The sequence below is a fragment of the Gekko japonicus genome, unplaced genomic scaffold (assembly GCF_001447785.1).
Source record: "Gekko japonicus isolate JY-2015 unplaced genomic scaffold, Gekko_japonicus_V1.1 scaffold1365, whole genome shotgun sequence".
Taxonomy (NCBI): Eukaryota; Metazoa; Chordata; class Lepidosauria; order Squamata; family Gekkonidae; genus Gekko; species Gekko japonicus.
In genome coordinates, this window is record NW_015160253.1 from 194,506 (window position 1) to 204,819 (window position 10,314).

Genomic DNA, 10,314 nt, shown 5'->3' on the forward strand with positions numbered 1-10,314 from the left:
TGGCGGGGGGGGGGAGTGTCTTTAAAATGGGAGGGAGGGGGGGCACTATTCTGCAGCTGGCCTGATGCTGCTGCTGCTGCTGCTGAGTCTGCTGTGCCACGGAAGAGCCCAGTTCATGGAGGAATGAGTGCCGCACACAAAGTTGCCACTAATGAGGATGTACAAGATGGGCAGCTTTTTCCTGCAATGTGTGGATGAAATGTAATCACTAATGTAACAAAATGCTGTTATAAAAATGAAAGGTTTTGTATAAAAACAATCAAAGAGCTGTTGTATAAAAATAACAAATTCAGAGTCCCTTTGTGTGTGCAGAAAAATTCAAAACTGATACTAGAGGGATGACTATTCAGCCAGAGGGAGGGTGGGTGGGCGGTTGGGTGGGTGTGCTGGGGTAGGTAAGACCGGCCGGCAGGCTGGCGTGGAGCGCAAGACCACTGATCGTACAGAGAAGCACACAGACAGAAAGGGGGGGTGGGGTGAAAGAGAAGTTCTGTGGTCTTACTGCATGTTTTGGGAGTTCCTAATTTAAAAGTTTTTAAAAACATGCACAGTGGTAGCAAGAGGTTTTCGGTGTTGGCTCTCCAGATCCATTCAAAAGTAAGTTATAAAATGTTTCACAGCTTTATCCTGAATCCTTGGGATTCTTAAAAAATTAGTGTCTCTAGTTAGACCCAAGTGGGGTGAGCAGTCCCTGTTCCCAACTTTTAGTTTTGACTCGCTACAAACTACCAACATTTGTGAAGACACTTAAGTCTCTGTCCACAGCTAACTATCTTTTTGTGTTTTCATTTACTTCTAGATTCTCTTGCTCAGGACAGTTGGTGTTCTGTATTGTGTTGTGTGGATAGCCTGAATTGTAGAATGAGCCTGAGCTTCAGTCACAGGCTCCATAGACTCTCAGTATCCTGAAATCAACAGCCTGATTGGCTGCCATTGTGCAATGGACCAATCAGGGAAGACTATGACTTTTGACGGGAACAAACCCTATTGGTCCTAAGCACTCACTTATGATTGGACCTTACTGCTCTAGGGGGTGTGGTTTAGCCAGTTCCAAACTGTATATAAGTTGGGGTTGTTCCATGTGTTCTATGTTGTTGTTGTGTTCTGTTTTAATAAACTAAAATCACTAGTTAAGAAAAGAGCTACCTGATCCTGAGTTACAACAGTTGGACCCCTGTCTTGTGCAGCAGAACTTAGTTTAGCCCTGTGCGGATAAGTAGTTATAGCCACCTCTCTTTCTGACTCTCTTTTGGAGTGTAGTGACATGCAAGTGTTCGGATGCATCCTTAATCATGCACGCATAATGAGCATTATTATTGAATGCCTGGTATTATTTTGACGGCCGGATAGTGCAGATTTTCCACCCCACATAGTGGATTTATTCTGCTCAACTCACTTTGTTTCTGTTTTCACTTTATCCAGATTCATTTGAAGAGGGGAGCTGACCTTTTACAGTACAAATTAAAAGATGTTCTGAGGCAAAGTTTGTTGATTAGCAGTCAAAGAACTGATGTCTAGAATAGGTTTAGATGTAAAAAGTTTAGATATTGTCTCTGCTCATTCGTTTGACCTGATTATTTGCAAATTTGGATTTCTATTGTTTAGGTCAGGTTTTATTGTGTGAAATGTGGTCTGCGTGCTTAGTGCCAGGCCCTGTATTCAAATATTGGCTTCCTGTTGACTTCTGTGCTTGGTGGGAGAGGGATGCCTGCTGAAAAAAAATGCTGAACTCAGCAGAATTTCACCTTTGAAATATTTTTGATCATGTCAAGAAAACAGTATTGTATGTGCAAGATTACATATTAAAACTTTCCCATAGCTTCCCTGCCTGACGTATGTTGCCTCCCTGTCTGAAGCTTGCCCCATTCTTTACATTCTTTAAATACAACATTTGCAAGGTGTCTCTGAGTGTGTTCCTGCTTAACTCTGTGATTGTTGACAGAAACTGGCAAAGGCTAGAGATCAATCCGCACACATTCTCACAGCATCTCATGACAGCGATAGGCTCCACCAGTGTTCCCTCTAAGCTGAGTTAGTGTGAGCTAGCTCACAGTTTTTTAGCCTCCCGCTCACACATTTTTTCTCTTAGTTCAGGAAGGAGGGCTCCAGAGCAGACCAATTTATGCAGTAGCCAAATTGCTCAGTCACAACTTTAATGCCAGTAAGTTCACAAAGTAGAATTTTTGCTCACAAGAATCCACAGCTTAGAGGAAGCATTGGCCCCCACCACCATTTTTTCCCTACCAAATCTGCCAAATTCTAGTTGTTAAACGTTTCTTGGTCCCTCATGCCTGTCAAGAACATTTTGCTAGGGGTTTGTTAATAGGGGTTAATAGGGGGTTTGCATTGGGGAGAGCACCACCCCTTGGGGCACGCCGCAAACCAGCGGGTGCCTTCGGGACAGCTGTCCCCCCTGTGCCACCCTTTGTCCCTGACCCTGAAGGAAAGAGGAAAGCCATTGCAAGGCCAGCCCCTGGATCCCCATGTCGGCGAGGCGGTGGATCAGTAGCTGATGGTCAACCATGTTGAATTCTGATGGCAGGTCTAACAATAACAGCACTGCCGGACTGCCCCAATCCAGATGCCTTTGGAGGTCGTCCGTGAGGGCGACCAGTACTGTCTCCATCCCATGGCCTGGGTGGAAGCCGGACTGGAAGGGATCTAGCATGGAAGTGTAACCAAAGAGATCGTACATAACTCACATGGTTCTGCAGTAGAAAAGTTGAGACAGAATCAAAGGGTGGGGCTAGGATTGGAGGAAAACAATCAGACCGGAAAAGACAGGCTCAAGAGGTTCAGGGCATCAGAAAAGAAAAATAAAAAATAAAGAAAATTCACAGTACCCAGCTGTGTTTAACTGAGAGCCCTTCAAGGATGTCCACAATACAGTTAATTTTCTGCTGTAATCCTGCTAGCCTACATTCCCTAACAGGCCCTCCTTCCTCAGCCTGCCCTGGAAAAGGAAGTGCTCTTCCATTGGGAAGGAGGGCTGCTAATTCTGAATGGAGCTATGCCTACATCCCCCCCCCCAACTTAGTGCAATGCTGGAGATTCTTGCTGCAGAGTATCCGTGTTTAATTCCCAGAAGGGCTGCTTTCAGTCAGGAGATTCCAGGGCTGTTCCAGAGGGTTGGCAACCTAAGGGTGAGCCTGGTTAAAAAAGAGAGAGGTGAATACCTGGACAGAGAGAAGGAGAAGAAGAACGAAGAAGGTACAGCCTGGGAGGCTCCACTGGGATCCCAGAGCGGAAGCAGAAAGAGAGCACTGAGAGAAAAGTAGCACGTGGCAGGTAACTTCTTCGGAGCCTTTTCCACAGACATTGCTGGAAAAACTAGAGAGGTGCTGTTGGGCATCTTACAATGCCAGGGTTGGCAATCTGGCACAAGCCACACAATTTGGCAATATTTGCAAAGATCACTGCAATCTCACAAAGTAATCTTTGCAAATATTGCCGGAATCTTCCCAGTATTTCCATTTCCATTGCAGGACAGAGCCTAGAAGTGAAGACAAGCCTGAAAAGAGGAAAGAGAAACAGATTTGTCTCATGAAATATGCTCCATGGGATGACCACACAACTTCCAGGACACAGTATGAAAACTGTCTTCCTCATGGGCCTAAGAAAGCCTCACGTGCAGCACACTGAGAACAAAGTAAAGAGCCAGCTCAGGAAGACGGGCTTTGCGAGGGGGACTCTCTACGTGGGGTTACTTGCTGGCCTCACAACCTCTTCTGAATGTCACAGCACACAACAGGAATAATTTAATCATATACATCAGTGGTGCAAAACCACTAACATTTCTGGAGTTATAACCAAATTACTAGATTTAGACACGAGGATAATATATGCCACATATTGAAGGCTGGTTCCTAACCTTATGGAGGATTTAAACACAAAATAAAAGGAATTCTAGTTATTTCCCGTTTGAAGATGAAGAAATGAAAAAGTGACACATGAGCCTTTGGTGTGGAATTTCACATAATTACATTCATTTTCTATGATGTGAGTAATATGCTACTTGAAACTGAATATCTTTGCCTAGTAATTCACCAACAAGACAAAGGGGTAAATGCTCAAGCAAAAAGCTAAGCAGGAATCACACACCAGGTATTTGTTTCAAGTGCATTCATTCAAAGTACCAGAGAGGGCAATGGAATCAATTCCAGACCTCTGACGTGTGAACTCCCCCCTCACTGTAACCCGGATGCCGATTACTGGCACCCCCGTTCAATGCTCGGAGGGTAGCCATAATGTAAAATGTGATTCTACACCCAAGTTCTGGCCATTGAGTGCAGCTCTGGCAGAGCTAAGCAGATACCTACAGAGAATTTATAACCCACACCCCAACAGAGGACTTGTTTATATTACATGGAAGTATGGGGGGGGGGGATTGGCAACCGGTAAAATTCTGAAGGGGGAAAGGGGGGGGGGGATTGAAATATATGCAATACTGTCTTTCCTAGCACACCTATACCAGTTTGGTGTAGTGGGTAGGAGTGCGGACTTTAATCTGGGAAAGCCGGGTTTGATTCCTCACTCCTCCACATGCAGGTAGTGGTGTGGCCTTGGATCAGTCACAAGTTCTCTCAGAGCTGTTCTCTCAAGAACAGTTCTCGAAAGAGCTCTCTCAGCCCCGCCTACCTCACAGGGTCTCTGTCGTGGGGGGAGGGAGGGAAAGGAGATGGTCAGCCCCTCTGAGTCTCCTTCAGGTAGTGAAGGGCCGTGGGGTATGAATCCAATTTCTTCTCTCTTCTTCATTTTCTATTTTGCTGCTTTCACAACTTAAAATACTAAGCTAATACGTGAAATTGTATTCATTTGCATATTTATGGAATTTGAACATATAAATTCCCTGGTTTTGTACAACAACCCTAAAACCTTATCTTAAAAAGCATTTCATTCAAAAAAACAAACAAACATGAGTTTTCTTTAGTTTTGAAAACTGGGGGAAATCCTCAAAAATGTAAAAACAAACAAACAGAAAAATACTCCCATGTCCTCAACATTTTCTGTTTTTTCTTTCCTTTTCCGGGCCTTCAGATCACTCTCAAAAGGTCACCACCACGAGATGAACAGAAACCCAGACGGAAGGAGCCAGAGCCAGAAGAAAACCCACAGGCTGCCCCTGAAGCCCTAAAGAGCGGGGCTGACCCAGACCACCAGACTGGAGCCGGGGGGAACCTGGGCCAGGGAAGGGGAAGGCAGGCAGCGGCCCCCGAGGCCCCTTCCCTGGGCTGCTCACAGTCCCTCGCAGCTCCTGAGGCCCATCACGTGGGGGGGGGGGCGGCAGCAGCGGCAGAGCACCTGACCCAAGGGCCAGCGCCTCCTGACACTCCGCGAGAACCCAGGCTGGGAAGTGGGGGTTGGGGCCGCTCAAGGAAGCCCATCGGTGGCAGGTCCACAAAGCACTGAAGGAGGGAATTCTCCAGAGAGTGACTCTGCCACCAAATGCAGGCTCCCGGGAGGGTCTGACACCCCCACAGCAGACGGGCCCCTCGGTGGTTATTTGCTCTGGTGACTTCTGCTTCCCTGTACTGAGGCGGAGCCGTGGCAGCAGGGAGTCTGACGGGAGGGCCCCACCGAGGCTCCCTCTACGCTGTGGAGAGCCCTCTTGTGAGCAGAAGTCCTACTTGGTGAGCTCCTGGCATTAAAGCTGTGAGCCATGAGCGATTGGGCTCCTGCAGAAATGAGTTTGCTCTGGAGCCCCATCCCCTTCCTGAGCTAAGACAAAAATGTGTGAGGCGGAGGCTAAAAAACTGTGAGCTGGCTCATACAAACTCAGCTTAGAGGGAACACTGGGACTCCCAACCTCTTCTCAGGAAAATGGCCTCGTCCTGCCCACGCACCCCAACCAAGGACCCACAAGAAGAGGCCTGGTGGCACGTGGCGCCACAGGTGGAGAGTGTGGGGTGGGTGGGGGGCGGCTGGTGGTGGTGGGTGCTGCAGACCTGCTGCAGGAGCAGTAGAAACACTGACCCTTGACTGCAGGACACCTTTAACCCCTCCCTCGGCCATCTCAGTTTTTTACCACTTACCTGGACAGGCGTTCACTTCTTGCTTTAGAATGTTAGCTTCTTGAGGACTGCATACCCTCTCAGCCCTCTTGAATCTGTGTAATGGCAGGGCCTGAGGACAGGAGAGCCTGCCCTGAGCAGAGACGGGTTGTGCCGGGCTCCTGGCCCTTCTTTCACCCCAGGCAGCCTCAAGCTTCAGGAGCCAGGGACAACGGCTGAAAGACCAGCTGAGCACAGGGATTCTTTGGGGGCAAATCTGGTTCTTCTCCTCTAGGCTGTTTGGTGTCCTGGTTAAGTGTGCGGACTCTAATCTGGGAGAACCTTCTGGGTTTGATTCCCCACTCCTCCTCCACTTGCACCTGGCTGGATGACCTTGGGCAAGCTGTAGTTCTGGCACAGCTGTCCTTGAAAAAGAGCAGTGTCTGTCAAGAGCTCTCTCAGCCCCACCTCCCTCACAGGGTGTCTGTTGTGGGGAGGGGAAGGGAAAGGAGCTTGTAAGCCGCTCTGAGACTCCAAGTGAAGGGCCATGGGGTATAAATCCAATCTCTTCTCTTCTCTTCTTCTTCTCTGTAAAAGGCATGCAGCCTGAAGAGGCTTCTCTGCACCGGCAGATAACATGGAGGCACACTCAGCTTAGAGGTGAACACCACCACCCCCAATACGTATTCTCTGTATATTGCTTTTGTGTTTAAGGTATCTGCTGATATTTGATCGTAATAAATCAAACTGAATTGAATTGCTTTTGTATTCAGGGCAGAGGGCAGGCAATCAGACTACTCCAACCACTCCGAGAACGGCTTTACCTGTATCAAATATACAGATAGTCCACCTTAAGCCCTTTTGCTGCAGTTAGAACCCTGTATTATAGGTTTGTTGCACCAGGAGTTCAACAGTTAAACATTAACCAAAAAAAATTGTTCTCTTGAAGCTCTGACCTTGAACTTGCCTCTAGCTAAAGCTGCCTGGTTGTGTCTGGAGCTTTAATCAGCTTAGGAGAACATTTATGGCACTTTAAAGAATAAACTACCCGCCACTCACCCACCCTATTTCTGCTACTTCTAGCCTTGGGAAAGGAAGGGATGCCGCTGCAGCCGGAAAGCTCTCAGGAGGCCATCATCTCACAGAACCCTCACCCGCTCTCCTCTACAGGCAACTGCCACGGAAAAGGACAAGTTGATTGTCACGCTGGGTTTTCCTTACCAGTGTGCCCAAGAAGCACATCACTGTTGTTTTACTTAGCATGCCACAAGCTCACAAGCCGTAGTTCTGACAAGAGCTGTCCTTGAAAAAGAGCCGCTTCTGTCAAGAGCTCTCTCAGCCCCACCCGCCTCACAGGGTGTTGTCTGTTGTGGGGAGGGGGAGGGATAGGAGATTATAAACCGCTCTGAGACACCTTTGGGTAGTGAAGGGTCATGGGGTATAAATCCAATCTCTTCTTCTTCTTCTTCTTCTTCTTCTTCAATACACCAACTGGATGCCTGGTGTCCATGAAACACCACAACACACCTTGCTTGGCCTCCCCATGCTGGGGGGGGGGGTCTGCAGACCAAGGATATGCCAGCCATTCAAGCTTGCAGCTATTACAACACAGTGGTGTGTATTAGAATACACGAAGACCAGAGGCCAACACTTCGGGGCGGCACCTTTTCCCTCGGGCAGTCCAGTGATCCACAGGCTTGGTTTGGGCCTCGTACTATTCTGAGGTCCTTTTTCTCTCGCTCCATTTTTATTTTTGTCTTGGCTATGGATTGTGGAATTGCCTGCCTGTGGATAGCAACCTGACAGGCTTTTTAGATTTTCCGTGTTCTCACCTCGAAAGACTGTTTTGACTGAGCTTGGAAATTATGCCAAGCAGATTCCTTTCTGCTACCTGCCCAAAACCCCCCCACATTTAACTCCAAGTGGAGAGGTGGTCCGGTTCATGACGCTCCTCTCGGCCCATTGGGCCGGAATTGCCTTCTTTGCTCCCTCAGCCCTCTACACGGAGGCTCATGGCTGAAGCGGAACGGAGAGCAGGCCTCTCCCAAGCCCCTGCTTTGCTCCAGCCCGCCATGGATCTAACGTGCTGTCCTGCAAGCCAGGGTGGATGGCAATCGGCCCCAGGGACTGCTCAAGCGGAGGCAAGGCTCAGGACTCCATTTCCAGGCCCAGCCGCTTCTGCAAAGTCTTTTTTCACTTGGGAACGGCACTGCCTTGTCACAGGCAGAAAGACAATCCTCAGCCGGACGGAGCCCCCTTTGGACGATGCTGAAATGGCCAGACATGCTTGGCTACAGAACAGTGTCTGGGCTAATCCATGGTCAACGGTAAAAACATTATATACAATCTGGCAATTGCTGGCTCTTTTTAATTGCAGCACCGTTTATTTGCACAGAGGGCTGGGGAAAACATGTACATTAAAACCCCAGTTACAATGGGTTTTGAAAAACATCAAAAGAGACCTGCTCAATTGCTTTGTTTCATTCACAATAAGGGAAAGCAAATAACTTCTTAGCAAATACAAATTAAATATTTGCCCTCAAAGCTGCAGAAAGGGTGAGGGTTCTTTCACCTGTTGCACTGGCAATTTGAACCTCTCATCAAATCTATGTGAAATCTCGAATCACTGCCTTCGCTTCCTTTGCTTAAAAGAATGTCTTCTAACGACTGAAGTTGCCATCTTAAAATCAACCCTATTTTCAAAACCTAAAGGGCAAACTTGTAAAGGGAAAGGGATTGAACGAGCCCCCCCCCACCCCCAATCACTGAAGGGCTATAATGTCTCAACCCTGTGGGCTGGATTTGTCCTGGGAACCGCCACACCTCCCTCCGGCACAAGGGCGCCTTCCCTCCTGGTGTAGGGGGAGAGACCTCCTTCTGCCAACGAGGGAGGCCCTTGCAGCAGGAGAAGGCAGCGCCCCGTGCGTGCTCTTGGTTTCACTGTCCTGCAAGTTGGAGTGCCCGAAATGCTTCCTTCTCAGGACCGAATCATTTTCTACAATTGTGCTGAGCGTGAGCTTGCAGATGCAATCATGGCTGCGTAGAACTCCCTCTTCGCAGCCTTGACTGCCATCTCGTAGGATCTCATAAACGTCCTATAAGATGCTCTTGTTGCTTCAAATATATAAGATAAATAAATACACTGGAAGCCATTTCAGTTGGAGATGGAACTTACTTACCACCTGTGGCAAGCAAGGTGTTACCACCACTAAAATTAAATGACCACTATATTCTACTGCCTTCATTATTAACTCCTTTTAAGAGAGAACGGCTGTAGTCAGTGACTTAGACCAGTCGTTTCCAAGGTTTTTTTATATGATGACCCAGAAGTCCAAATTTACTTGATATGGTGATGCGCATGGTGACACCTACAGAGCATGCACAAATCAGTGAAACCACAAAAGCCGAAGGCTCATTTTCACAGGCTTCATGGTCCACTTTTGAGTTGAGACCCACAGCTTGGGAAATGCTGGCTTAACCATGCCCAGTCCACTTCCTACCCAGCTCACCCTACTCCAGTGACCCTTCCTACCCAGCTCAGCTGTTTCAAGCATGCAACACCGAAAGCAGAGTCGACAAAAAGTGGCCACACAAAGTTCCCTCTAAGCTGAGTTAGTGTGGACTAGCTCACAGTTTTTTTAGCCTCGGGCTCACACATTTTTGTCTTAGCTCAGGAAGGATGGCTCCAGAGCAAACTCATTTATGCAGTAGTAGCCAAATCGCTCGCTCACAGGTTTCATGCCAGGAGCTCACAAAGTAGAATCTTTGCTCACAGGGGTCCACAGCTTGGAGGGAGCACTGAAACACCACAATGGGCAAGTCGCACAGGACACCTCCCAGTAAATATGGGTGGGTTGTTTTAAAGGGGCATCCATCCACACTAAATCTTTGGAAGCACATTGCAATAAAGCCCCTACAACCGTATACAGAAATACTGAGCTTCCATACCAGTTGCCACAACTAGCCCCACCACACAACCAGTATCAAGACTCCTAAGTGGACCAACAGACAGGCATACACTCATTTGAGAAACTGAGTATTACATTACAACACCTCTGGAACATTACAGATCAGTAGAGGCAGCACTGCACAGTGGTCAGAGTTGCAGATTGATGTGGGGAGACCCAGGTTTGTATTCTCACTCTGCTGGCTGAGTGACCCCGGGCCAAATCTCCCCTTCTATACCGAACCTACCCCACAGGGTTGTTGTGAGGATGAAATGGAGACTCATGGGCAGGGTCCCCAGCTTCCCTGGCAGGAACACTATGTTAAGAAATCTCGCACAATTATGCAGCCATAGCAGGCAGGAGGGAAGGAGGCGAAT

General features: G+C 48.1%; 1 protein-coding gene across 2 annotated transcripts in view; it reads right to left on the reverse strand.

Annotated features, from left to right (window-relative positions):
- The window catches only part of FGFRL1 (fibroblast growth factor receptor-like 1), a 315,064-nt gene that overhangs the window by 80,099 nt on the left and 224,651 nt on the right, over positions 1 to 10,314 (reverse strand). The gene's annotated exons all lie outside the window — the stretch shown is intronic.